Here is a 7,360-nt window from a genome sequence, read left to right on the forward strand (position 1 = left end):
GGCAACAGTTGTTAGCTAGTGCAAATTCTAGTATTGGTACCCTCACTGGGGGCAACCAGGAAGGTGAAAATCCATCAAATTTTTATATGATGAGTTCACATGTTGACATTTATACATGGTCACGCGATTATGGTGAACCAGAATCATTTAAAGCTAAGAGTACTCCTGATGTTTTAGAGCCACTCCATATCGAGAGGATCGTATTTGAGCCTATACCTCGGATGCTGAAAGGCTCCGCAAAGAATTCGACAATCAACCCCAATGACAAGGCAACTCAAAACTACTCCATTGTAGAAGATTTGGCTTAGAGTCCTTGTGCCATGTCAACATTAGAGGTTCTCTTGTCATCTCCAACACAAGGGAGTGCGATGCTTACTACGATCGGACCAGTAGATCCAACGAACTCCCTTATCCTTACATTCAACATGTATAATATCAAGAAGAGACTCCCACATCATATGGATTTTCAAATCAAGTCTACATACCGAAATACTAATATCTTTCGAACCATAGTTGATGAGGGAGCTTCCACATGCGTAATGTCTATATCATGTTGGAAGGCTATTCGATCACCTCAAGCTGTTTCGTCAACTACTCTCTTAAAATCATTTGATGGTCATTCTCATAGGCTGCATGAGATTATTCCATCCTTTCCCGTTTGTGTTGGGGGCAAGCTTGTAAATATAGAAGTAGAAATAGTTGATGAAAATTTGGATTATAACCTCCATTTGGGAGGAAATCGAGTTTACGAGATGGATGCTATTGTATCATCGTTATTCCACATCCTCTGTTTTCCTCATGAAGGGAGAATTATAACGGTTAATCATATGAATTATTCTTCAGGTGAATCCAATGCATCTTTTGAATCTACTATTCCCTTAGTGAACAATCCTAAGTAGCCTATTGAGAATCTAGGAGTTGGGATGTATTCTTCCTTAATGGGTACCTTTGATTTTCCTTCTCGCATTGCTAGAATTAATGCTATCTCATCTTCCAAGGCACCTTCTCGAAGGGAGTTCTTTAGAACTCATTATTTTTTGGATCCTTGGCCCTTACCCTCTTCTACCACCACATTATATTAGGGGAACGTGGGTGGAATGGCATTTCCTATGTCTACAACTGAAATTACTTATCAATCTTTAGTTACCACTGTAGATTCCGATCCTACTCCTCTTTCACCGGAGAATCTGGATGGGGATATGGCTCTGACCTAGACTCTAGATTCAACTTATGCTATGGATTTCCTAGATATTATTTTTCCATCTGAAGAAGAAATTATAGAAGCAATGATGAGTATTGAGAGGTCAAGGGATGATTTGCATCATTGGTCATATTTCCTCGCTGATTTGTGAGAAGTAGAATCAAGCTTGCCCAATCCTTCATTTACTGGGGATGTTCATGCAGTTTTAAATCCTTTGGCTCCAACGTAGTTTTTGGTCGAAGGTAACATGTATGTCATTTCAAAAACTATTCCAGTGGACATCTCTAGGAATCCCAACGTTATCAAGAATGTCTTTATTGGAGCTGATTGTTCCCCTGAATAAAATTTGAATTTATACCGATCTCTTTAAAGAGTTTTGAGACATGTTTGCTTGGTCTTATGAGGAAATGTTTGGGATAGATCCATCTATAGTCTAGCATGATATCAAGACATATGAAAATGAAAAACCTATTCGTGAGAAGCTTCAATCGGTAAACCCTAGGAAAGCAACAAATATCAAAGCTGAGGTTGAAAAGTTTCTTAAGACGGGTTTCATATACCTCGTTCCTTTAAATGTGTGGGTCTCGAATGCAGTCTCGATTGATAAGAAGCAAGGAATGATCCGTGTGAGCATTTCCTTTTGGGACTTAAATAAGGATTGTCCTAAACATAATTACCCCACACCATTTATTGATCAGATTATCGATGAGTGTGCAGGTAATGAGATTTTCTCTTTTATGAACAAATTTTATAGTTATAATCAAATCATTATTCATTTGGAAGATCAACATAAGACAACTTTTATTTTCCCCTGGGGTACATTTGCATACAAGAATATGCCTTTTGGCCTTAAGAATGATGGAGCTACCTTTCAGCGGGCCAGGTCATATGCTTTTTGCAATATCAAACATATTATCAAAGCCTACTTAGATGATTTAGTTGCTCGTTCTTGAAAGAGAATTGATCATCCCAAGCATCTTCGATTAATTTTTTAACGATGCCATTTCTACAAAATATGGTTGAATCCAAATAAGTGTGTTTTCTCCATCATGTTTGGTTGGTTGTTAGGATTCATCGTTTCTAATAAAGGGATTCATGTAGATCCCTTCAACGTTGAGGCAATACTTCAGTTGCCTCTCCCGTCCACTATTCATCAACTTCAAAGTATTCAAGGAATAGCCAATTTCTTAAGGAGATTTATCGCTAATTATGCCGAGATTACTAAAGGATTTATGAAACTGCTCAAGAAAGGGGTCCCATTTCTTTGGGATGATTTCATGCAATGCTCATTTGATGCTTTGAAAAAAGCATTAACCTTTGCTCCTTTATTAAGTCCACCTAATTATAGTAGAGAATTCCTTTTACATCTCGTTGCAACAGAATTAACTATTGGTATCGTTCTGGTTCAGGAAGATGATGCTTTCAATGAGCATGTAATATATTATTTGAGCCGAGGCTTAGTGGGCCCTGAACTGTGATATTCTCCCATTGAGAAATTAGTGTTGGCAGTTGTCCATGCTGTCCAGTGACTTAGACATTATATTCTATTTAGAAAATCTTTCATCTTAGCAGTTGTGAATCCATTTCAAGAGTAGGCGAGTGATTGGAGGCAAATACAATAGATGGATTGTCATTTTACAAGAGTTCGTTCTCGAATTCATGTAAGCCAAGTCTAAGAAATCATTAGTATTTGCAGAATTGATCTCAAAGTTTCCTTGTGAGGAAGAAATAGTTTATGAGGAATATTTTCCTCATGAACATCTCTTCCTTATTTCCTCGCAAGATACTTTATATGGAGATATCATTGTATATCTCTAGACTTCGAAGTTTCCTCTCACTTTTTCGAAGGACGAACATAGAATGTTACATCACTTGGCTAAGAGATATATTATTATAGGTGAAACTTTATATCGTCATGGGGTTGATTCAATCCCTAGACATTGTTTAACCTTAGAAGTAGTCAAGTATGTGCTAAATGATTTCCATAGTGGAGCTTGTGGTGGTCATCTATCTGGGCTTGCAACAACCCAAATGTTTTTGTGCACAACCTACATTTGGCCCTCGATCTTCAAGGATTGTGTTGAAGTGGTCAAGAGATACCACCCTTGCCAAGTTTATACTTAGAAAATGTGTGCGCATCCAGCTCTGCTCTTTCAAATGATTACTGTCGGTCCATTCATGATGAGGAGTATTGATTTTACTACTTTCAATCTACCTTCAGTGGGAAATCATAAGTATATCAACGTAGCTTTCGACTACTTTACTAAGTGGTCTGAGGCTATGCCCACATTCAAGAATGATGGTCAAACATCAACCCTATTTCTCTTCAACCAAATCATTTCCCAGTTTGGTATTCCTAAAGAGATTGTCACTTACCATGGTATTAATTTCTAGAACCACATGATGTCTGAATTGGCTCTTAAGTTGTTTTTCTGGCAGGAACATTCATCTCCTTATTATCCTCAGGCCAATGGGCAAGTTGAAGCCATCACTAAATCCCTAAAAAACATCCAACAAAGGATGATTAATAATGCTATATCTAATTGGCACATTATGTTATATCCAGTGCTTCGAGCATACCGAATGTCAGTCAAGACTGCTACAATTTTTACTCCTTTTCAACTAGTTTATGGGTTGGAATCAATTTTCCCTGTGGAATGTGAAATTCCTTCTCTTAAATTAGTTGTTGAACTTATTCTAGATACTTCTAGTATTGAAGAACATCGTGTTCATTTGGAACATCTCAATGAGCAGCATCGAGATGTGACCATAATCAACAAAGCTCATTAAAAGAGAGTAAAAGTAAATATGATAAGGTTATCCATCCTAGGGTTTTCTCTGAAGGCAACCTTGTCTTGGTTTATGACCAAGACAAATATGCCTTGGGGGCAGGCAAGTGAAAATCTATGTGGTATGGTCTCTTCATTGTTAAAAAGGTCTTGAAAAAGAGAGCTTATGAGCTGGTTGTTTTTAGGGAAACGAATTGGTGGAGCCGATAAATGGGCTGTATATTAAAAAGATTTTTTCTTAGGCTTCGACCTAGCATTTTCTTGATTGTAAATATTGTATATTTGTGCATATCTATCTATCGGTTTCGTAGCGATGTCGATCTTTCTGATATGCTTTGGCAGGTATTGATGGACAATTTGATATATTTAGGGTTCGCCGATGGTGCTAGTAAACACACCCAGAACCTTGCTTCCACAGCTTGGGTGATTTATTATCCATCTGACCAGTTGTTGGTTTTAAGAGGCATATGTATTGGTCCTGCTTCAAACAATGTTTCCGAATATATGAATATCATTAATTTACTACCTGAGGCAATATCCCTTGGTATTGATTCATTAGTAGTATACTTGGATTCACAATTGGTGGTATCTCAATTAAACAACATCTATCATGTAAGAGATCCTTATTTATATTGCCAATTTCTGAGAGTGTGTTTATTACAGAGATCATTTATTTATATCACATTTATTCATATTCCATGATCAAAAAATTCATTTGCATATTCTATCTCTAGTTAGGCATTAGATTAGCACATAAATCATTCATCACATTAAAAATAAAAAATAATCAAAGAGTCATCTGTATATATATGATCATCACATTGAAACCATTGGTACATAGATAGAAGTTTTATGTTCAAAATAATATACAAAATTGGGACAAAATCGTCCTACAAAATTAGGGCTTATGCCCATAATCATGTCTAATCAAAATATCTGATCATCCATAAGTTTATATCTATGGGTCTTTCTTAGGGTGAGCATCATAGAAGAAGATGATGGAATTTACCACCCATCGGAATAGTCGCACCCAATCACATGGGACTCCTACCACGTGCCTCTGCATCTCTTCTGGAAGGTCTTCAATGGCAACCATAGGTACCTGGTGAGTCAGTCTCACCAAGTTTCTCTATACGGCATGAAGGATCCTTTTGGTCTCAGCTGCGATCCACTCCACGTCTCTTCTGCGACAACTGGGCCTAGGTAGACCCACAAGTCTTACTAGTCCAATATGTGTGTCATGATCAAAATAATTTTGTAAGTATTTGTCTCATAAAAAATATTTTCAGTTTATTTATACTTAAAATCTAAAAAACAATTAAACATTTCAAAAATTAAAAACATTTTTACTTATGACTCCCCATGCTACGTCCAGTGGCAACACCAAATTTGGGTCTCCTCTAAAATCCATGCCAGCATAGGGGTAGTCATAAAAAATTATGACTTTTTGTTCCCACGAGGAGAAGAACTCGTCATCGAAAGTGTTTCTAGGGACCTCACCGCCCCATAGTCTCTTCATCAAATCAATCCATCTGCCCATTCCAGGATCCCTCAGGCTGCTAATGGTGGACAATACCTTGGGTTGAAGCCCTTGTACTCTCTCGAAGAAAAAGGAGCAAAAAATGGTTGCATATTCGAAGTTTTTGTTTGACCTTTTCTGATGGATATAAGTTTCTTTTTCATGTCAGTAAAGATGGGCGTACACCAATCAAAAACTATTGTAAGACACTCTACTACTAGACTCATCAAAACTCGAGAAGCCTAGTGTAGAGAGGCTGACCCATTCACTCTAGCAATGGTAAAGAGAATTATTCTCAAGGCTAAGCTCTCTACATGTTTAATTGGAATTTGAGTTCTAATCTTCTTTGTGTTCCTTGGGCAGTAAATATGTACATAGTCCTCTACACTGAGGCTCCCCCTAGTTCTTCCTGTCAAATTGGCCTTCTCCCCTCTTCAGGAAAGACCAGTCATAAACTAGACATCCTCTATTTCTATTCTTAGAGGCATTTGGTCAATGATGAAGGCATATTCTTTCGAATCCCAATAATGTATCAACATCTCTGGTAATCTTGTGTTTGCCTTCATGTTTGGCATCTTGAAATTTTTTAATAAACCACATCCTTTGAAGGCATCTCACACCATTTGATAATTCATCACTTCATTTTCAATTGAACTATGTTCCTTTTCACTCCATGTGATAGACATCATGCAAAACAATTTTTTTTGATCATTATAAACCGTGCTTTAAATTTTGAAACTATGCATGTTATCCCCTAGGAAACCAATTTCATGGTTGTGGAGAAATTGTGCCTAAGACATTAACATTTGATTATGCATGTCACTCATTAGTATAAAATGGTTTTATCGTGAGGAGTATGAAGATCATTATTTTAAAACCCTTGACATATAGATGACATGAAAATTTCAAGATGCCATTTGATGCTGAATACAAATGATGTGTGAAGAATACTTAGGAAGTTTAAAGACAATATGTTGTATTTAACAGAAACTATTATCTTTAACTTAAAGGAAATACAGAGAAAATAACTTTAAACATGGGAGCATTATTTTAAGGGAATTTAACTTTATTCACAGAAGTAAACAAAGACCAACAACTTCATTACCATATTCAAAGAGAGAAGGAGATAAAATGACACATAACAGAGAGATTACAAATCATACTCAACAACATCTGGAAACTCTTGATTCTTTCATTAATCATCAATTCATCAAGTACAAAATTGTGTAGTCTTTAGATTCCCAAGACTCGAACCCTTTTTCTTTAATTTTCCCTCTTTTTATACATCATGGGACAATTGGTAACTACCAAAAATTGTCGAACTACTTAACTACTTTCTAACTACCTAAAGTAAAAAGTCATTTTAAAATATTTCAATGTTACAATACATATATATACATGTTGAAGCATTCGTAAACCCCAATCCATTAACCCTATATTAGAATATAACTATAGTTCCTGTGACCAGATCTACAAAATACCATGGATACAAAACCATCATGCCCAAAACCATGTGTGAAATCCATCCACAAAAACATAGGTAGGTCCGCCCTCCTAATATAGGGTCCAAAATAAATTCCTGGGGCACTTCCCTAGACCTCATATAGGGGGGCTATCACCCCCTATATACCCCTCAATAGGGGGTCAGCTGCTGCCCCTGTGACCCCCTGGTAGTGCCTCGATGCAACGTACAAGGGTGCCTACCCCCCCCCACCCCCCACGCGTGGGGTATTCATCGAAAGAATATAACACAACCCAACATTCTCCCACTTGTTTTTTTCTTTCCATGGGGGGCCACATGAGAGCTTATTCATTGATTCAGCCCTGCAACGCCCATTGTTTCTCTACACC

Source organism: Pinus tabuliformis, chromosome 6, assembly GCF_031772625.1.
Source record: "Pinus tabuliformis cultivar Carrire ecotype Pingquan chromosome 6, CPIR1, whole genome shotgun sequence".
In the NCBI taxonomy this organism is placed as follows: Eukaryota; Viridiplantae; Streptophyta; class Pinopsida; order Pinales; family Pinaceae; genus Pinus; species Pinus tabuliformis.